Source organism: Archocentrus centrarchus, unplaced genomic scaffold (assembly GCF_007364275.1).
Source record: "Archocentrus centrarchus isolate MPI-CPG fArcCen1 unplaced genomic scaffold, fArcCen1 scaffold_26_ctg1, whole genome shotgun sequence".
NCBI classification, from domain to species: domain Eukaryota; kingdom Metazoa; phylum Chordata; class Actinopteri; order Cichliformes; family Cichlidae; genus Archocentrus; species Archocentrus centrarchus.
Genome location: NW_022060256.1, coordinates 3120498 through 3143389, shown reverse-complemented (window position 1 = coordinate 3143389; position 22892 = coordinate 3120498). Strand labels below are relative to the sequence as shown.

General features: G+C 42.9%; 1 protein-coding gene across 2 annotated transcripts in view; it reads left to right on the top strand.

Moving 5' to 3' along the window:
* The window catches only part of cfap299 (cilia and flagella associated protein 299), a 103090-nt gene that overhangs the window by 71645 nt on the left and 8553 nt on the right, over window positions 1-22892 (top strand). For both annotated transcript variants that reach the window (XR_004019410.1, XR_004019409.1), the window contains exon 4: window positions 15300-15443. The gene's annotated coding sequence lies outside the window, so the exon portion shown is untranslated. The remainder of the gene's footprint in view (window positions 1-15299; window positions 15444-22892) is intronic.

The window sequence follows — 22892 nt, the reverse complement described above, 5'->3', positions numbered from 1 at the left end:
TGTCATGTTCGCTTTTGCATCATTTGTCATGTCAGAAAAAAAGTCCATAAAATATGTTTAGTAGCTGTTACTCAGTTTCACATGCAGAAAAACTTATAATCTGACTTCAAGTATGAATTGTTTCCACTGTTCTGTATACAGTGCTGTGAAAAAGCATCTTCCCCCTTCCTGATTTCTTTCTTTGCATATTTGTCAAACTTACATGTTTCTGATCATCAGATTTTAATATTAGACACTGATAACCCGAGTAAATACAAAATGCAGTTCTGAAATGATGATTTCATTTATTGAGGGGAAAAGAAGCTATTTAAATGTACTTGGCCTGTGTGAAGAAGTAACGGCCCCCTAAAGCTAATAACTGGTTGTGCCACCCGTGGCAGCAAGAACTGCAGTCAAGCGTTTGTGATAACTGGCCGTGAGTGTTTCTCATCGCTGTGGAGGAATTGTGGTCCACTCTTCTTTGCAGAATTGTTAGAATTCAGCCACATTGCAGGGTTTTCCAGCATGAACAGCTGTTTAAGGTCATACCAAAGCATCTAAAGCTTGTTTAAGTCCAGACTTTGACTTGGCCGCATTTTTTTTAGCCATTCAGAGGTGGATTTGCTGGTGTGTTTCAGATTATTGCCCTGCTGTGTAAACCAAGTGTGCTTGCGCTTCAGGGCACAAACTGATGGCTGGACATCCTCCTCCAGGATCTTCTGGTAGAGACCAGAATTCATGGTCCATTACAGCAAGTCGTCCTGAAGCTGCGAAGCAGCCCCAGACCATCACACCACCACGACTGTTGATGTTCTTTTTCTGAAATGCTGTGTTAGTTTTGACGTCACAGGATGCAGTAGTTCCAGATTAATGTTTTGTATAGGGGCGGGTAGGTTTGGATAGCATTCAGCAGCAGTGTTCAGCTTTGGTTTCTTGTACACTCACCAGTCACCACAAAGTCGTGCATACTGTACGCTATGTATGTTGTTCTGTGGAATTGGAGCACAAGACCTAATTACTGAACCACTGCTTGAACATCGGTCTGATCTCCAAGATGAGATTTTTATTTTATTTTTGTTTGTTTTTTAGCAATCTGCTTTGCTATTTGTCCCAGTAGCCAGTCTCGATAGCTGGGGATCAGTCTTCCAGGGCCTCCAACCTTGGCCACCGACCGACACACTGCACCCGACGCATACAACGCCTCCTGCGGGTGGTGGGCCTACAGGAGGGCAGGCCCATGTTTCCTCTACGTGCTGCGTCTGGCTGGGCATCACGGGCTAATGCCCGGCCATCAGATGCTTTCCCTCAAATTCCCTGCCCAGGTTAGGGTTACTGGGGCCCCACCCTGGACCCAGGCAGGCCACTTGATGACTCTTCCATAGGGGTCTTTGGAATTGCTCTTTGTCTGGCCCCTCACCCAGGACCAATTTGTCATGGGAGACCCTACTAGGAGGACAGGCCCCCAGACAACATAGCTCCTGGGATCACTGGGACACACAAACCCCTCCACCACGATAAGGTGGTGATTCACGAAGGAGAATCGCCACTCCAACTATTTGGGGAATCAGACTCCTCAGCCTCCCTGATAAGGTCTATGCCAGGGTGCTGGAAAGGAGGGTCCGTCCGTTAGTCAGACCTTGGATTCAAGAGGAACAACGCGGTTTTCGTCCTAGCCGTGGAATGCTGGACCATCCTCTCGAGGATATTCGAGTATGTGTGGGAATTTTCCCATCCAGTCTACATGTGTTTCGTGGACTTGGAGAAGGCATTTGACTGCGTCCCTCGGGGTATCCTGTGGGGGATGCTGAGGGAGTATGGGGTGTCTGGCCTGTGTGTTGTGGGCCATTCAGTCAGTGAGAGCTTAGTCTGTATTGCCGGCAATCAGTCGGACTCATATCCTGTGGGTGTTGGACTTCGCCAGGGCTGCCCTTTGTCACAGATTCTGTTCATAATTTTTATGGACAGAATTTCTAGGCGTAGCCATGTGGCGGAAGGCCTCCTCCACCTAGGTGGCCTCAGAGTCCCGTCTCTGCTCTTTATGGATGATGCAATCCTGTTGGCTTCATCAGGTGGTGGCCTCCAGCTCACAGTGGAACAGCCATGTGAAGCGGCTGGCATGAGAATCAGCACTTCTCAGTCTGAGGCCATCGTCCACAGCCGGAAAAGGGTGGAGTGCCCACTCTGGCTCAGTTGCTGCCCCAGGTGGAGGAGTTTAATTATCTCAGTGTCTTACTCACAAGTGATGGGAGAAGGGAACGGGAGATTGACAGATGGATTGCAGCTGTGTCTGCAGTGATGCGGATGCTGCACCGGTCTGTCATGGTGAAGAGGGAGCTGAGTGTAAAAGCGAAGCTGTCGATTTACCGGTCAATCTACATCCCTACCCTCACCTATGGTCATGAGCTTTGGGTAGTGACCGAAAGAACGAGATCAGGACATAAGTAGCAAAAATGAGCTTCCTCCGAAGCGTGGCTGTCCTCTGCATAGGCTGCTGCCCCCGCGACCTGGCACTGGATAAATGGAAGAAAATGGATGGATAGATGATTTGCTATTTCAGGCATATACTGCAAATGTACTTCTCCGGGGGGATAATGATACACAAAGAACAAGTGAAAACAGAGGTTTAAATCCTATGTTTTTGTATGCTGTTAACATAATCTGTATGTAAAGATACCCTTTACATACCCTTTACATACCTTTTATATCTAGCTACAGTGATGTCACTGTTTGCTTTATAAATACTTTTTTTTATGCCTCAGTGTTGGCGTTTTGGCTGCTGCCATTTTTGTTTTCTGTTTGTTGGAGCCAGAAATGATTGTATTTGGGCAGGGAGTGCTAGGTTATCAGCTAATGCTAGCAACATTGTTTAGCAAATACAGTAATACAATAATTTAAACAATATTAGTTGAGCACACAGCAAACCATGTTATTTCTCAGCTAATTTGATTAAAATGGTCCCAAAAGCATCAACAGTGCAAACACAGTAGAGAGTTGCAGTTTGACTTGAATTAGCAAAGGTGAAGCTTAGCTTTAAGCACTAAAGTCCAGACCAGTGAGTTGTGATCAGATTCACCACACTTGCAGTTATTGTGAAGAGGAAAACTATCTACAAAACTATAATAAAACCTCTCTCTGTTTGTAAATGTGGCTTTTTTATTTTAACATAACAGACGGTCTGACTTGATTTTGGAAAAAGTCCAAGGAACTGCAGTCGTTGGTGCTTCACGACAGAAGCTGAGGACTTTGGGAAGATTGGAAAAATAGCACTAAAAAGATGGACATCAAATGTGTGAGACTCACCTTTAAATGCTTCTTTAATATTCCATTTTCATAAACAACCTAGATCCTCCCACATTCCAAAGACATGCACTTACTGGGGTTAGGTTAATTGGCTAATCTAAATTGCCCATAGGTGTGAATGAGAGCATGAATGTGAGTGTGAAAGGTCGTCTGTCCCTCTGTGTTGGCCCTGCAACAGGCTGGCGACCTGTTCAGGGTGTACCCTGCCTCTCGCCCTATGACAGCTGGGATAGGTTCCAGCCCCCCCGCGACCCTTAACAGGATGTGCGGAAGCGAATGGATGGATGAACCTAGATTTGTTTTGGCTTTTGTTGTTCCACTCAGTTGGACTATGATATGACGTGATCTGCAGTGAGAGGAATGAGACGGAGATAAGTGTATTAGTGAAGCTGCAGAGGTAATGATGTTAGATGAGTTTAAATAGCTGGGGTCAACCATCCTAGGCAACAGACAGTGCACAGGAGAGGGGAAGAAGAGAGTGCAGGCAGGGTGGAGCGGTGGAGACGAGTGTCAGGAATGATTTGTGATAGAAGGAGAGCAGCAAGAGTGACAAGGAAGGGTTTAAGATGTAGTGAGGCCTGATATGATGGATGGCTTGGACACAGTGGCACTGACAAAAAGACAAGAGGCTGAGCTGGAGGATGGTAAAATTTCCACTGGGAGTGAGCAGGATGGACAGGGTTAGAAATGAGTATATCAGAGGAACAGCTCAGGTTGAGCGGTTGGAGAGAAAATTAGAGAGGAAAGGCTGAGAGGAGGGATAATGGAGCTGCCAGGATGGAGGGAAAGTGGGAGACCACAGAGACTCATGGATGCAGTGAAGGAGGACATCCAGAGGGCTGGTGTGACCGAGGAGGATGCTGGGATAGTGAGGTAAAGGCAGACGCTGTGGTGAGAATTGACAGTGTTATTGTGTTTATGAGAGTCTGACTGATAGTACCTGCATTGTGTATTTGTATATAGATATTATTTTAAATGCATCCAAATTTGAAATTGTGAGGTTTGTTTTTTGTTGTTGGTGATGTTGTTCTGTTCCCATAGGACATACGCCATGCTGGGGTCATTTAGTCATGCTGTCATCACATAGTTTGCCCAGAGGAGTGGCTCCAGCTTCACTGTTTATGATACACTGTCTGCATCACATGTGGCAAAACTGACCAAGAAGTTTAAACGTGTGTGTGAAACGGCTTGTTAGAACATCAGCCCCAGAGTTGCAGCATCATTCAGGCTCTCTTGGTCATTTTTTAGCAAATCTGCTTCAGTAAAAACAACCTTGTTCTTTCACAGCACAGAATCACAGACGGTGCAGCGTCTAGCACAGATGACAACGTTGCTCGCTCGCTCCGTTTTCACACAGACGGATGAGAAATGAAATCCTCAGCAAAGTTACAGTTACCTGAAGGTCTCGCCTTTGTTCCCCCAGGAAAAGCCAGCAGCTTACATTGTGAGCAGCTCCCCACTGAAAACAAAGACAAGAAAACCTCCAGACTTTTGTGTCAGGCATTCATGAACAGATTCTCACAGATACTCAGATGCTGATAAATGCTTGCTTTACAAATCTCACAAGCTGTTGGTAATTTCATGCACCTGAACAAGCAGATCTCTGCGAGTAAGCTTCTCTTTTTTTTTTTTGGTGTTTAGGTGTGTCTTTTGTACCAGTTGCGGTCCAGAAAATACAGTTTTCTTGTGCTCCACTCGCCCTACCAAGAAAACAGATGGAGACAATTTATAGAAACAAAAGATTTCTGCTGTGTACTCTTGAATAAAATAAATTAGGTGGGCCGTCTTCAACGTGATGACAATGTGATACTGTGCAGAAATTGTGTACCAGTTACATTTTAAGTAAAATTCCTAACAGTGAATATGCAGGTTTGAGGCTCCTTTTTGAATCACATCCTCAGTATATTTGCTCTGAACTTCGTAGCTGTTACCACAGTTTGTAGCCTGCAGTCTTTTGTGCAGGTAATGAGGGTCTTGTTTTAATAACGAAGGGGTCTCAGAATAAAAGCCCAGAGCACAGAAAAGATCTCACAGATCACTGAAACATGTTGTTAAGCTCTGTGCCAAAGATGGGCATGTGCTGAGAAGTGGAGGCTGGAAGTGACCTGGAGAAAGAAGATTTCCTGAGAGGTGGATGGATGGAGCTGTCAGTGTTACAATTAATAACCTAAAAAGAAAGCACAAAAGAATTTAAAAAGTCAAATATGTAAATATGGAGGGAAAGTATAAATAACCAAAAAAAGAAGTGATGGGAGAGAAACGAGCAAATCGTCCCTCCAGGATGATTCATGGTATTAAGGCTCTTTGCAAAGTGTACAGCTGAGAAAATGAATTATGGATTTGACTTCAACAAACATGAGAATGACATATAATAGGCATGTAATGTATATATGATAATGTAATTAAAACAGCATAGCTTAAATAAATAGAAAATTCATTTTGTTACAGTATTGTGAAGAACATCTCAGTGTATACTATGAATGTACCAAGCTGAAAACTTTCTTTATGTTGTATCAACGATGGGGTCGGATCTGACTTTCTCCATTAAAAGCAGCAGGGGGCGATAGGATGCGTGATTGTATAGGAGTCTATGAGAGGTGATGTTGCTACATCACCTAGGAAAACACTTTCGGTTGTTATGGAAACTTATTGTTGAAGCAAACGGTCATAAACAAGATTATTTCGGCTTTAGACATGCAGATTTACACCTCGTTTGCACCTAGGCTTAAAGAATATTAGTTAGGGTTAATACTATTTCTCATGGTTGTGCTAATGTGCCAGTGGTGCAGGTCAGAATCATTACACTGTATCACAGTGTCACACTGCATGAGATGGGAAGGCTTAAACAAATTAAAGTGGGCACAAAGTTAATGACACCATCGCTTTTTAAGGCAGACCTTTACAAACTTAGGAGTGGACAGGCAGCTTTGCTGCACTGCTCTCACATATATTTTAGGCTAAACTTGTATTCTTCTTCCCACTGGTAATTTAAAAGCCAGTGGAATGTGGAAAATGATTGTAGGAGTGGAGGGGAGGGAAAAGATATGCCTCGCATGGTCACTTTGGTGTCTGAAATCCGTAGCTGAGATGGCGTTTGACTGATTTGTTTTGCGACCACATGTGCCAGACCCGCCTGCTATTCTCAACCCGTAATTCCTCTCCGAATTCAGGCATGCGACTAATTTACTGTAGGAGCAGGTTTTTTTTCTCCTCTAGAGAGCAGAAACTTTACCCTGTTTCTGTTACAGGGCCCTGCACTGAGGGCTGTAAGTGATGCCACCTGTCAGGCTGACAGCTTATTCTCCATATGGAGATGACCTTTATCAGCTGCAGTTTGGGGAACAGGAAAATGTATGCCACCTGCCAAATGTTTCAGATCTTTTACTCTTCTTTAGCAGGCTGCAGAGTAATTCCACAACTTTCCTTTCTTTCTGTCTGTTCATTCATCCGGGGTGTTTTGGACATTATAAAGTAGTTGTGGCATTAAAAGCAAGTCTTTTCTTTAAACTCCTTCCTGGTGCACTGAGGTGTGCAGCAGATGGTCCACTAATGTTGATCATAGTGGGCCTGAATTTACTGCATATACAAGTTTCCTTCTGCTTCACTGTCTTCTGTGATTGTTTTCTGTTAGATGAATGAAAAAGTGACTTCTCTTTTTTTTTTCAGACTTGTTGTGGCGCAAAGCAAAGTTAAAATTGTACAAAGACTGAGTTTATGTGGAGCTACTTGAAGAGCTGGTTTCCAGGTCTTCTTTTCATGTCCCCATTGAAGCATGAAAGCTTTTCCACTGAGCCTTCATAATCCAGCATGTCTTCCAAAGACACAACGTCCACATTAGAAACTAAGTTGCTATTTTTTGTCTACGTCAACAGCATTTTCATGCAGTTGTGTCTCCTCCACTTCCTGTTGCAGTGCATCATTTTTGTAGACAATGAAAATTCAGCAAACAGCAGAGAGCAGTCCCCCCCCAGCCAATGTGAACTGATGCAGTCGGAGGAAAAAGCTGCACCGTGGGCCCGACTGAGGAGGTTTTAATAGAATTTCTAAAACATCAATTGCAAAAAGCAGGATAGCATTTTCTGATTTCAAGTGCCCTGTAATTTGAAGTGTGTGGGTTCAAGCCACTTATTTTGTGGTGATGGCTTTACTGGCGGGTTCTCCAAAAAAACAGAGGCTAATGCAGCCAAGGGTTGAGCTAGCTGCCGTGCCTTTCCTCGTCTTCCTTACTGACTGACTGAGCCGCTTCCTCTTTGGTATTTGGCTGTAGTTGTTCTGCCTGTATGGCTAACCTCACTGGGTGTAGCAGTCCACCATCGGGTGTTTAAAAAGCTCAATAGCAGGACACCTGCTTCTGAATTTATTTACTGCACTTCATGCACAAACACTCTTGCTCTCTGTTTATGGATGCATTTGGAGAGGACATGAAGTAAACACATGCAATTCATTTTTTGGGGGGTTTTTTTGCAAAAATGATGGAATGATGAAACCAGAATGAGATCCATTCTAACATCCATTAAGAGTCTCGTGTTTATCCAAAGATGCTGGATGTTATCTGTTACTTTACTGGGCTTTGGGTCACATGACTTCCAAAAGCTTATTCTGTCTTTTGTGCAGTTTAAAATGTCTTTTTTGTGGTCTTTTAACACCAAAAACATCAAAGTGCAGTATGTACATGAAACCTGTGAGTCTTTTAGCCCAGTGCTTTTTGTATAATAATTTAAAAAATATTGCACTATTTTGTGTGGCCTGACCAGCCTTTGTGCAGCACTTTAAGTGAATGCAGATATAACATTAAACCACAGCGTAGAGCCTGAAGTCCTTTTGAACAGTTCACTCGTGCATTTTTGTATCCGGTGCCAAGACATCTGTCTAGTGGCACACCCTGTAATTATAAACGAGAGGAAAAGAAATGTCTTTTGATTATTTCCAATCCTTATTGCACACACATACAATCAGCCTGACACTTACATCGCTTATCTGTAAATAAAAGGTTTTATTTTCTAAAAGATAACATGATAAGTAATATACTGAAATATTTAAAGGATGTGTTCAGACAAAATCTGTAGAGCGTAAGTTAAAAGCTTTTTTGTAGACCTGTTTTAAAATCCCAATTGATTTAAGGCACGCGTTCAGCCTGAGAAAGCAGGACAGCCTGGCGAAGGGTGGCTGCAGTCTGTCAGCAGTGGGTGGGTGCTTCAACAGATTATGGTGCCTTACAGCACAAACCTCTGCTCTTCTATCTAAGATGCCAACACATTTTAATCAGTGCGTATGATAGATTAGTCTGTCTCATCAGAAAGCTCTGATACACACCAAATTCAGCTGCTGGCTCACAGAAGGACTTAATAGGAATGTCATATAATAATAAAAATTAAAATAGTAGTAGTGGAAATAGTTTTAATAACTGACAGATATTCGGCTAGTTCCTCCAAATGCTAAGATGAATGCAGGGTTGATGATCTGACCTAAAGTGTTAAACTGAAGATTGAAAGTCAACCTTCAGCATGTAAAGCTGTTTAAAATCAAATCAAATGAACACATGAGGAATGCTGACACAGGCCCGCATAAAACTGTTACAATCACTGGATTAAGGAGTCGTATTAAACACGCTGCAAATGTTAGATGATGAAGGAGCGTTATTCTTTAAATGAATTAAGTGCTGCTGTGTGATTCTCGTCCTGTCTTGCATGTATTGTTCTTCTCTATGCCTAATGTTTTGCAGTAAAATAAAATATTTGTAGCATGATGTTTTGACAGTAATTCAATAGTAAGTCAATAAAGTCAAAGCCAGGACATTTCTCTTATTTATATGGATAAAAACGATAAATCCAAATATTGGAAGATGCATCTATATCAGTATCAGGTACCAAAAAGTGATATTACTATAAGCTAGAGTACTGACAGAGAGAGCAGATTTCTCCCATATTGGCTTCTCTTCATTGGCTCCCTGTTAAATCTAGAATAGAATTTAAAATTCTTCTCCTCACATACAAGGTCTTGAATAATCAGGCCCCATCTTATCTCAAAGACCTCATAGTCCCATATCACCCCAACAGAGCACTTCGCTCTCAGACTGCTGGCTTACTTGGATACTTAAGAGTAGAATGGGAGCAGAGCCTTCAGCTTTCAGGCCCCTCTTCTGTGGAACCAGCTTCCAGCTTGGATTCAGGAGACAGACACCCTCTCTATTTTTCAGATTAGGCTTAAAACTTTCCTTTATGATAAAGCTTATAGTTAGGGCTGGATCAGGTGACCATGAACCCTCTCTTAGTTATGCTGCTACAGGCCTAGGCTGCTGGGGGGTTCCCATAATGCACTGTTTCTTTTCGTTCACCTCTCTCACTCTGTTTATACCCACTCTGCATTTAATCATTAGTTATTATTAATCTCTGGTATTAATCTCCAGGTTTCTTCCTGTTAAAAGGGAGTTTTTCCTTTCCACTGTCGCCAAGTGCTTGCTCTCTGTATTATTGTATGTCATGAATCAGTTGAAACTGGGATGGTGAACTCAAATGCAGATCCCAATCAAGAAGCCACAACAGTAATAACAGTGCTCACAAACATTTATTTATCAAACAAAGGAGCTCAGGAGTTCCGATCCAAAGATACAAGTTAGCCAGAACTTCTAGTCTGGGTGATTACTTTGGTTCTGAAAGAGTGGTTCAGTTGGGGGGAGAAATGTCCAAATTAATTGCCAATTCCTTGAGCTTGAAAGATGTGCTGAAAGAGGGTGAGCAGGCAGTCCCTTCTTTGCAATGGGATGGAAGGATGCAGACACTCTAAGGAGGCAGATAATCTAGCAGAACTGGATGGTGGAAGCTGGGTCCTGAAATACAACAGCTGACGAGGTTTGATATGACACAGGTGCTCAGCTGGTGGAAGAATCCAGGCTCCGCCTAGAGGGTGGAGGTCCACTTCAACCTCTTAATCCTAGGTGACAGGGAACTGGCAACTAACAGACCATGAAATTGTAGGGTCTTTACCCACAATACAAGCGCCTTGAGGCGACTGTTTGTTGTGAGTTGGCGTTATATAAATAAAATTTAATTGAATTGAAATTGAATATTTCACTTCCTTCCACACAGTTTTACAGTATCCTCCGGTGTAAATACACGTGGACACATACTGACAGCTGAGGTAACACAGCGACTGACAGCCAACACTCACTACTCATGAATGGCAGCCTGAGTTGTTTGTCCTACAGTGCCACCATAGATAGAATTACGCACTTGAATTGTTTGGGGAAGAAAACAGAATTCAGTGACTCTAATCTGCAATCTACTGATATCTAGTGGTGAGAATTTACACTCTGTACCTTTAAGTTGGTAGTGTTACTGTCATGTCAAAAACAAATGCCCTTGTCGTTAGTGCTGGCTAATGTAGGTTACTGGCTGCCATGACCTGGGTCATTGCCTGCAAGATCTTCAGTAAGTGAGCGCTGGATCACATATCCAACAGGATGTGCAATTGGGGTTGATCCCCATAGATGCAACACACCTCAGCACATATGGTTTCTAACCATTGCATCTATTACACAAGCAGGCTGTGTGAAGTCACTTCCAAGTCAAATAAGCAATGAGCCCCCCTCATCCTACTCCTGAACCCCTCCACAAACCCTCTGACAAACATACACTCTTCTCAAGGAAATATCCAGAAAGGGGACAAGGGTAAAGTCTTCCAAAAAAGGACTTCCCACCTCAAACATTCCTGCAGTACAGGCCATGTTTTCCTTACCCCAACAAATTTACACAGTTGTTAGTGATGGCCCGGGATTCCTCCTAAAGCGTGGCTACCAATAATAAACAGTAGGCAGCTGACACCGCAAGGACACCTGCACGGCTCCCTGACACTGCAGGACTGTTCCCAGGGACTGGGGGCTGAAGGATGGGGGAAGTGGAGGCTATGGGGGCCTGCAGACAGGTTGATGGTGTTGTGTGTGTGTTGTGTGTGTGTGTGGTGTGTGTGGTGTGTGTGGGTGTGTGTGTGTGTGTGTGTGTGTGAGTGTGAGTGTGAGAGAGAGAGAGAGAATAATATGATTTAATTTATGAGAGATTGTGTACAATCTGCAGAAGAAAACTTTCTTGTTTGAGTCTTCAATCAGTTAATCAGTCAGTGAATGATAGTTAAAGCTGTCAAAAGAGACCAATATTCATTAATCAGTTTCTTTTGTATTTTCAGTATGTACCCTTTGCTTACATAGACAATTTCTTATTGCCAAACACAAATGCTTAGAGTTCTGTCAAATACAGGTAAAATGGAGAATACCTGACAATACTGAGTTGATTAACGTGCTGTCTTTCTTTTTAATTGCACTTAGATTCATTTGTAACAGTAGATTGTTCTGCAGGGGCTGCTTCTTAAAGTGTGACAGATTTTCTGTGTTGTACATCACTGCGGGCTGTTGGTCAGACCATTTCTTTGACATTTTATTCTTTAAACTTTATTGTTAAGTGAGTAACTGAGAAAGTCAAAGCTCAGTCATTAGTATAAAAAAATAATCATGTTATAACAGCAGTTCACAGAAGCATTTGTCTCAATGCACTTTATATCAGGTAAGTGTAATGGTAGTCGTGCTGAGCAATTAAAGCTCATTTGCATACACATTTATAGAGTGCTTTTATTCAGCGCCTTTTAGGGGCTTTGTCTAACAGTCATGCAGACATTCACACTGCAATGGATGCATTGGGAGCGCCTCAGGGTTCACTATCTCGCCCGAGGATATTTTGAAATGCAGTCGTACATGCAGTCGTACATACAGTTGTACACACCTCACAGACACACACATTCAGGCTGCTCCTCTGCAGATGTCAGGTGGTCTGGCATTGTGTCCCCACCTGTAGAACACCGGCAAAGCACAAAGGAGGGCCTCCTGTCAGCTTCTGTTTGACTTGATTTTGTAAAACCCTCTCAAACTGTACATCCGTGGGCCTTTGAAAGATGAGCCAAAGGTTTGTGGAGTCATTGACATCTGTGTGTTAAGGAGGCACAGGGTCCCGCTCTGTTGTTCCGTTTCATTGTTTGCTTCTGTATAAACATGCTTATGTTTGGATATTGGGAAGGGGGGGGGTACTCAAGAGGACTTATTATTATCTAACCTCTCATCTTAGGGTCACGGGTGAAATTTGAACACCTTAAAAAAAAAAAGATTTCAAACTGAGTCTCACAAAAAGCCAGAATCTCTACCTGGGACCTGTGCAGTGCTCAGCTTCTCAGGCATTAAACAGACTGATGTTTGCCATAAAGCGGGGCCCCTCGCTGCCCTCTGAGGTCACAGCACCTGTTCTTGGTAATTGCTGGCAGGTGACGTGAGGCCTCCACTTGTTTTCCATGGTGTAAGGTGGAGGTCCCCTGCTTCCTCCTACATGTTGCTTGTTTGGAGCAAATAATAGAGTCTGCTCGTTTGTTCTGCCTCCCCTGCTCCCAGTGAGAGAAATGACTCTGCCCACCTCATTCAGGCTCTTCCAGTTTGGTGTGTGATAAGCACGCAGGAGGAAAATCTTATTTTAAAAAGAAATATACAAGATCTTTCTTTTTTCCAAGGACCAGGTTTAAAACTAATGTTCAGTTCTAATTTTACAGAAACTCCTGTTAACACACTGTTTTCTTAAGAATAACGTTCAAAAAACTTTCACAGAAAAAGCATTTATTGGTTATTGTGGCATTTTATTGCTACATGCATTACTAAGCAAAATGTGTCATCTTGGATTTGTAGTTGTTTTTCCAAACACAGGATAATCGAATCGTTGCAGAAATCATAAACGGCAGATCTTGTTGGGCTTAAAGTAAAATTCCAAGTTTGGAAAATATTGCAGAACCAAAGGATCCTCCCACTTCATAATCACACTGAATAAACTGACAGAACAAAATGTTGTTTGTTTTGCTTGGATATGTACCATAAAAGATTAGCCTGGATTACATGAATGCATCTTGTTAAGTGAAAAATTAATCAAAGATTTATATTCACATATTTTATATTGTTTTATATTGTTTTATATTGTTAATATCACTGACGTAACCATGTTACAGTTGCATCCACTCAGGCAAAGACCTCCAAGAACTGGAGACTGTATAGAAACGAGGTGTTTAGTAGTTACAGTGTGAAACTGGGGAAACTTTTTAGTTTGTGTTGGGTGTGTAAAATAAAAAACAGTGATTTTATTGACACTTGTTGCCATTTTTGTCTTTGCTGGGTCCACCTGATGATGTCTTTTCAAGGCTGGCTGCTGGAGGACAGAAGCCAGTAGATAGGGTATATGCTCAGTCCTGCTGTGAACCTGATGCATCTGTTTTAAAAACATTTGAGAGGCAGAGAGAAAGCAGCCCTCTTTTCGTCTGAGCTCTGGAGTGCTAGTTATCTCATGCCTTTTTAGGTAAAAGGGATCCACAGATGGCCCGTGTCCTGACAGCTATACAAATGTGATATCACTAGCTAAGGTATTCCACAAGGATCCTCTTACTGTGTTACTGTAGTGGGACTCATTCATGCCCAGAGTAAACAAAGCAAGTGAGCCACAAGAAGAGTTCTCCTTTCTGAAGACGAGGCAGAAAAGACTGAGAGAAAAGCTGCTTTTTTATCTGTGTGAAGGCAGACAAAACAACCTCTTCACACCTGAGTGTGTCTTCTCTTCAGTTCTTCCCCTGCATTGTCTTCGTGCGTTATCGAACCATCAAATCAACATGAAAAGATCATTTCATCTCCAGCTATCGCCTCGGGGGGGGGGGGGGGGGGGGGGGGGGGGGGGGGGGGGGGGGGGGGGGGGGGGGGGGGGGGGGGGGGGGGGGGGGGGGGGGGGGGGGGGGGGGGGGGGGGGGGGGGGGGGGGGGGGGGGGGGGGGGGGGGGGGGGGGAGGGGGGGGGGGGGGGGGGGGGGGGGGGGGGGGGGGGGGGGGGGGGGGGGGGGGGGGGGGGGGGGGGGGGGGGGGGGGGGGGGGGGGGGGGGGGGGGGGGGGGGGGGGGGGGGGGGGGGGGGGGTGGGGGGGGGCATTCGTCATCATTTCTCTCAGGTTGTGTCTAGTTTGAACTCATTTCAAAGACCTCTGATGAGCGGTCATGTGCTTTGTTGGACAATCCAACCTTTCTTCATTGTGTTGAATCACATCGTGTTTGGATTATAGGTGGCCGAGTGTCGCCTGCACATCCTGTGTTATTTCATATTCCAAACAGGTATTAAGTTTATGTTGTGTTTCCAGTGTCTCTGTACTGTTTTGGTACATGGTATTGTCACAATAATGAACTGTACAAAAAAATGTAATGTATGGCAACCCTGCTATTAGAAGTCTTACTGTAAAGACAGATTGCATCATTCAACTTAAGACCCTCTCTTAAGTTGAATGATGCCTGTCTGGGTGGGTTTTCCAGAGACTTCAAACATCAAGACGGGCTCTGTCATTTCCAATGTAATTTTACTAGATGACTTGGTCTGAAGTCACAACTTTGCTTCAAAGGGCTTACAATCTGCACAACATATGACAACCCTCCATTCTAAACCCTGAATCTTGAAAAGCTGAGAAACCTGAACAATGAGGGAGGGTTCCCTCTGCAGGACGGGCACTCACGCAACAAATCCATCTTTACTCTCCCTCCCTGTTAACCAAAAAGTCCTTATATGGCACTCAGCATCAAGCTTTAACTAAGCACTTCACTTGTTCATGTCATTTCAAAGTGCATTCTTGCCCCAGCTGTAGGTGTGCTGGAACGGATCTGAGACTTCAGTTACTGTAAGTGGAAGGGATTCGGTCCGTGTCCACGCTATTATCTGAGCAGGATATGTTGTAGACAGCCCACTTCTGTGAGCGAGGCTATTGAAGTATAACATAAGTTGGACTCATTGCTGATTTGAACCTGATTCAAAGTAAAACATGAGCCTTTGTATTTCAAAGTGGGAGGATTTGTAACTGATCCCTTCTATCTGTCCACTTTCCACAAGTGACATTTTCCTCACTGGCTTTTACTCAGGAGAGGTTTGATGGTCATGATTATTTACACAAGAGGGTTTCCTTCTTTTTCTCCTCTTTTTACAGTCGGTCATTTTCATAAGGGGATCATAATACTCTTGGACAGGAAGTATCTGGCTATATAGACTACGCCCACAGACTCAAGACCCAAGATTTTGAACCATATTTCAGTGGAAAGAAGAGGCTCATGCCAGGGCGCTCAGATTTATGGTAAGTCTCCTTCCAAAATAACGTGTCCACATTGGTTTGAGAGACCTTTACTCTGGATTTGACAGAATTTGAAGGGTAAGGAAATCTTATTATCCAAAAATAAAATTTCACATTGTCATGAGATACCAGTATAGGTTTTGAAGGAGCTCTGCAGTATAGCTGATCCATACAGAGCCAGCTGCTGCGAGCTGAAGACGCTGAATAATAAAGGTTAATAAATAGAGCTGGCCAATGCAGACATGAACTGAGTCCCGATTTAAGCAGACTTAAATCATGAGATTATTTTTAATGTAACAGGTCATCAACAGATAAGTGTCATGGAGTTTATGTATCAGATAATATCCTGAGATTAGACAAATGCCAGGATGAAGTGAACTGGAAAGAGCCAGGAATCATATTTAGTGAATCATCTTTTAGGTGGTGGTCCAGTATTAACACTTTGATGTGCAAAAGTTCAGTTCTGTCAAATTTCAGAGTTTTGTGTTTCTGTCAAATATAAATTTGTTCAGTGAAAATTATCTGCAACAGGATTATTTATTTCAAGAAATTAATTGAATCAAGATTTGTCCTGGAGTTTAAAAAAAATGTATCAATTTGAGATCCCAAATGATTCTTGGAGCAGTCGGAGGGCGAATCCAGGCATTTTGATTTCACATGCTAGTATTTTGCTGAAAGGGAGCCGGTCTGATTCTGAGCCTTTCTTTCAGCCCATAAAATTCTGACATCACCAGCATTTAAACTGGTTCCTCTTAGGTCTTGTTGTTGGTGTGTAATTCTCTGCCACTGTGCCAGATCTCCCAGAAAAAAGGGAGACTCAGTTGTTTATATCCACAGCAGACCAAGAACAGTGCGTTTGGTAACACACTAGCTGTGAAACAGTGGAAATGCTGCTGCTGCTCAAAGTAAACAGAGTTCTCAGACAACCAGTGATGAAAGCTGAAGGAAACAAGAGAGAAGCACAGACGGGTGATGGTCAGAGCTTCAGTTTAAAGGAATTCAAAGACAGCTGTCAGTACCACGGCTCAGTCAGCACATTTGCCCTTTGCCACTTTAAATAAGGAACATTTTATTAAGTGTTATGCCCCTCTGCAATCCCTACTCTCTTTGTGGTGGCAGTGAGAGCGTTTCAAGGTGCTGCCTCTGCTAATTGCTGATTATCTGCACCTGATGAGGTTTGGATTAAGGCATGTATGAGATCAGCTTTGCAGGGCTCACCACTTTTTGCTCTTCTGCTCTCTTGGGTTGCAGTGGTTTTAGCAGCGCTTACCAAGGGATATAAAATAAAACCCATTTTTTTCTTAAAACTCTGGTGTCAGTCTCCACTCTATGTTGCAGCTTTCAAGCCAGGTCGTAACACTAACCCACGGTGACCTTTAGTGATTTAGTGAGGGGTGACTGTAGCTCAGGAGGTTGCATAGGTCACCTACTGATTGGAAGGTCAACAGTTCGATTCTTGGCTACTCCAGGCTGCATGCCAATGTATCCTTGGACAAGATACTTAACCCCAAGTTGCTCTCTGATGCAAGTGTTGGAGTGTGAATGTTAGATAATAAAAGCGCTTAGTTTAATCATAGAATGTGCTTGTATGAATGGGGTAAAACGTGTTGTATAAGCGCTTGAGTGTTCAAACAGAGTAGAAAAGTGCTATATAAGAACTGGTCCATTTACCAAATGTGGACAAACACATTTTCAGTTCTGGCTAAAGTCGATCCATTTTAGTAAAGATACACTGTGGACTGTATGTTGGACAGTTTAGTCACACAATGCCAGAACAAGCCATAAATGAACTGCTGACCTTGCAGGTGTAACGCTAAAATCTGCCTCACTGAGTGGTAACTCAGCGAGGCAGGTAACATCTTTATAATTCTTGGTGTATCAGGAAAAGCTGTTTACATAGAGAGCTGTTGGCCAAAACCATTCCCAACATTCCACATATTCGTGCAGACTAACACCTTTCCAACATTTCAGATACGTGCGAGAAATCCCAAAAGGACAAACACAACTGGACGGGTGAGAATGAGAGCGTAATACGTGGTTTTGTTCAGAGTTCAGCCAAATGGGCGCTCAGCCTGTTTGACCTCAGTGACAGCAGGCAGAACAAGGGTCTATAACCTCCCATGCTGATTTTAAAGGGACGATTATACTTGTTTTTTATAATGTTTCAGTATTTTTACATACAACTGTAACTTTTGCTTTCCATCTTATTGTGTGAACCCACCAGCAGGACAGCATCATAATAATCATCAGGTTTCTGAACAAATCCCATCTTTTTAATGTCTGTGCCAAACTTTTGGTTCGGTCCAAACTGGACTGAGACATGGTGAATATTTTAATAGATGCTTTGCCCACTGATTTCTTTTCATTTCCAACTGTTTGGAATTTGTGAACTGTCTCAGTGGTTTGTTGGGTATAAAAAAGCTTCACTTCATTCACTGCTGTTTTATAAGCTCAGTGTGCACTGATAATATTCCAAATGTAAAAACGGCAGGCTTTGAGGAAACTGATTGTTCCAGCAATCAAAAGACCAGAATGACAGTTTTAATTTTGGAAGCGGTTTCCTGCTTCCTTTTGAAACCAAAGTGTGAGGCATGTGAAGCTTTGTTGTCTTATTTATCCATTTCTCACCACGTGTTTGACTCACAGCCCGCTCGTGGCCTTGAACTCGACCTCCTCTCTGGTGAGTAGAAGCCCTAACAAGCTCTAGGTGTGACTCATTGGGTGAGCATGCCCTGGAGGTAAAGCCTACTCCCTAATGATGCTTTTACGACCCCCTGCTTCTCCACCATCACCCTCCCCTCCCCTCCCTCCAGCTGACCCCTCCAAACTCATTTTTCAGTTTCTAAAACTTCTTCAGGTTTGCACGTCTTTGTTTCTGTCCTGTCTTTACTAAACTTGCCTTCCATGCTTTGCTGCCTCTCCTGTTTTCTCCCCTCACATGTCACCCCCCCACACACACGCACACACACACACACACACACACACACACACACACACACTTTTTTCATCTCTGTCGGGAACAATAACACCCAGTGTGGTTGCCACTAAGAGGGAGCAGATGCTGAAGCTGCTGCCCACTCAGTGCACTAAACCTCCCACCGCAGGACTCTGAATCCTGTCCCTCCTCCTCCTCCATAGCCACAAAGAACACAGGGCAGCGACACCAGCGCCAGCTTTGGCCTCCACCTCCCACCTCCAGCAAGGGTGGATAGGTTCACGTACGCAGCCTTGGGAAGGAGGGATGTGGGGGTGTGGGGCAGTAGCAGTGTCCGTCTTGGACTCAAGTATAAAAGACTAGAGAAAAAGATGTATTGGTGAAAATAATTGAGACTTTGAGGAACAGGTGTGTGTGCTGTTTGTAAAGGAATAAAATGACAGGACTAAATGCAGCAAACCTCCCTTCCAAATTTCCTATTCTTATATCTTACCACAAATCAAATCCCATCGTAGTTCACACTTCGGTTTCTTGTGTGTGAGTTGCAAAAATGTGAAATACTGATGCAGTTGCTCTTATGAATTTCTTTGTAAATAAATGTATTTATTTTCTGTTAATTATATATCCTTCCAGATATTGACATTGATTCTGTAGCAGCAGCAGCTAACGCTGGCTTTGATTTATTTTAGTAGGCACCTCAGTCGGTGGGGTGGTGGGTCATATAAACATAATTTGTAAAGACATATGTTCTGAGCCTGTGACCTCCAGAGGAAACCTGGTTAAAGGAGATCAAGCACAGGATTTTCACAGCTGCTTCAGAAGAAATTTTACATCTAGAAAGTAGTAAACAACACAAAAGCTCATAACAAGAAAAGTAATATTTGCTCTACTTGCTGTCACTTCAGGGCAAACTCTGGAGTAAGCCTTTAAACAAATAAACCCTGACACTGATACTGCAAATGGAGGGTGAAAAAAGTGTTTAAAGCTAAACTTCAACATAGACGTGCACTGAAGTTCTGACCCTGGTCTAATTAACCCACAGATCTGCAGCTCTGTGCACCCACCTTCCTGCCACTCCAGATGTGCCTACAGCATCTCTGATGTCTATTTAATGTTCACCAGCTAAGTGACCATCTGTTTATGCACTCGAGCTGTTCTCTTCCTTCCTCTCTTTATCTCCCTCTCTTCAGGCCCCTGTGTTAGCCAAGAGCTTTAAGAGGCTGAGCAGCTCACTGTATGGGAATCCTAACTGATTTACTGTTTTTCCTGCTTACATTGTTTCTCTTTTGTTTAACTTGAAATCGTGTCTCTTCCTGAAAACAAAGCTCTTTTCATCTGAAGTATAAAATATCTTTACTCTTCAACAAATCTTTCAAATGTTTTAAAGTGCTGAATAATATAAATATTTCCTGCCTGCACTGCGTGCATTTGCCAACAGCCTGAAACAATGAATCTGAAGGATCAGCTCGGTTGAAGCATATAGCGCATGCCTCCTCTGGAGCCAAAACCATGCTGCCGCCACGCTCGGCCTCTGCAGTGCACCTGTGTGTCTGGCTTCATTTTCTGCTGTGAAAATATTTGCACTGCTGTCCCATTTTATTAAGTTTTAATACAAAAGAGAAACTGTTCCAGCTCTGAAGGTGATGTGGCGGCCCCGGCTCAAGCATTGTGCGTGGGTTTTATGGGGTCGGTGGGACATTTTATCAGAATCGAGTCTGCCAGCTCATCTCTGCTGATCTTCACACATGGCACGCACACACTCTGTTGGCCGAATCCCCAGGTTAGATCACACTATTCCCACTGCTGATATGTATAGATTGTTTTGAGTGTCAGACAGCTTTTACCATTTTTATGTATTGTGCATGTAAGAATGAATATCTGAAGTAATTACTGGATGGCAAAGCAGGACTGCAAAATCACAGGGAAAGATACGTTCAAATTAGTGACCGCTCTTTGAATAGCATATGAGTGACGACATTGTGTCTAATTGTAACTAAGCACTTTGAGTGCTCATATCTGAGTAGAAAAGCGCTATATAAGAACTAGTCCATTTACCATTTGATGCTGCGTTCAAATGGAACATAGTATAGCGCCCAGTTCTGTCACTCTGGACTGTGTGTGTGTACATGATGGCAAACAAGCACAGACACACACAGTTTCACTTTTATTAAGTTATAAAAGTCTTTGCAGCTTTTTTTCACTTCAATAAATGGTAAAAAGCATCAAAGGGATTTTTAGTCATCATCAGGTCTATTCACCAAAACCAAAGACTGTATGTAAAAGATGGACATATCCTCCAGACGTGGTCCAGTGGTGCCTTAACTTGCTTTTTCTCCCTAATGGCCATAAGGAGGGTGACTCCTCTGGTTGCAAAAATAAGTCCAATTGTATAAAAGCCCTGCAACAGGCTGACGACCTGAACCGGTTGTACCCCGCCTCTCACCCTATGGCAGCTTTAATCTTTTCTCTGCAGTCAGTGGTAAAGATTCTTTAGTAAAGCTAATATACATATTTGTGTTTTACAGCCTGTCCACAAACATTCAGTCAGATGAAAAGAGAGAAATTACATTAAAGACAAAAATCTAAACCTCAGAACGATATGACGTTCACTTGTATATCCAGTTTTAACAGCACAGTATACAGCTGTATGTTATCATTTAATATAAACATAATCAATAATGACTGAGTGTGTAGGTGGACAGTTAGTTATGTGTTTGTTAAAAGGGCTGTCAGCTGAATATGGTCATAGACATGATTTGTTGTTGAACTGGACCCGTGACACCCCCAATAGGTTTAACAGTAATTTCGGCACAGTGCACTGCTGCTTTCAACACTGAAGAGGCCTTTGTGATTTACACTGGAAACAGTAACTTCTGAAACACTCGCTAGAATATTTATTCTGCAGCCACTAAAGAAAAAAAAAACTGAACGAATACACATGCTGGGTATTTGCTCTTTATGATATATATCATCCAGCTCCTCTGAGCCCTGTAATGAGACTGTTGACATTACACTGGAAAATGACCGCCTGGAGATAACAATAGAGCTTAGCAGGGTAACTATGGAAAGGGAAAGGACACACTGCACATGTCAAACAGCCATGGTAAATGCATAGGCAACCAGGAACTGGTGCTGAGAGCACCGTCATTGTTTCCACCAGATCCAGGTTCTCACACTTTTATTGGTCCATGTGTCTGGGTGTGGTGCCATTCAGCAGCTGGAGCTTTGTGACCAAATGTGCACCGACCATGTATTGAGTTGCCCTAGTGAGAGTTCATATAGGACAGTGAGAGCGGTGGGTCCAATAAACACATCCAAGTACCGTATGAACAAAATTCTCGGAATTGCTTCAAAAAAATTATTTTTTTTTTTACTCTTTCTGTCTTTTTCATGTTCAGTGTTAAAATATCTCACATCTGTCCCAGTAAGCGGTTCACCATGGAATAAAAGTGGTTGACCAAAAAATGTTAATTGTTGTATGGCATTTCGGTATAAATAGTCACTGAAACACTGTCAGGTCTAATTTACAAAGAGAAGAAGGATGCATGTGCCTGGAAGCAAGTCTTGGACAATGTAATTTTCTTCTGAGTTTTAAAGGAAAAACCTCAATTTGTATTTCATAATTGGGTCATTGCAGTAATCTATTCTGAACATGCTTTATTCAGCTCTGTTGGCAGCTTGGAAAAAAGATGCCAGACCTCTCATACCTTATAATTTTATGCATCGGTGTATTTCCCCACACAGTTTGGACTGTTCGGAGGCGTCCAGAGTATGTGTTTCCTGGAGAGGAAGATTACTTTGACAGCTGGTAGGGAATGGTTGACGGATAGCTGAAACATCAGATGGTGTCTAGTGTCACAGTTTCTCACATCTGTTCTATAATAGTAGTACCAAAATATAGCAAAGGCTTTTAGAAATTAACAATATTGATACAATCTTTTGTGTTGTTTTTTTGTATTGCATTATCATTAGATATTAAGTGTTAACCCTCTGAGGTTAAAGTTGTCATTGGTGATGTCCCCAATTGTAATGATAACTTTTACTCTAGCCTTAAGCAATCAGATCTGGCATTTTTGTTTTAGTGAAATAGGACTCCCACGTCTTGGTAATCAGGGAACAAAGAAAATAATTATTCTGTCTGACACAAAGACGTTAGACCCCAGAAACATAAAAACATAGGATTAGGATTTGGATTATCACCTATGCTAACTTAAAGGGTTGTCTGTGTAGGTTCTTAATCATCCAGGTCATGGTAGTTTTAAGTACTTGACTTGAAGTCAAATGGGGTTCCTTTTTAGGTTCCTGAGGTTTTTCCCCTCATCCAAAAAAGCTTCTTCAGTTCTAAAAGCTGATGGGAAGTGCCAAATATTTAACTTCTAATGGGGCTGGCACCTTGAAGGTGGTCCTGAGAGTCGTTGACCCACCCACTCATCATGTGAGTCGTTAGGGTTAGGGTGGGTCACAACTCAGGACCATCTCCGAAGTGAAAACCCTAACTAAAGAAGCCTTTCTGATGA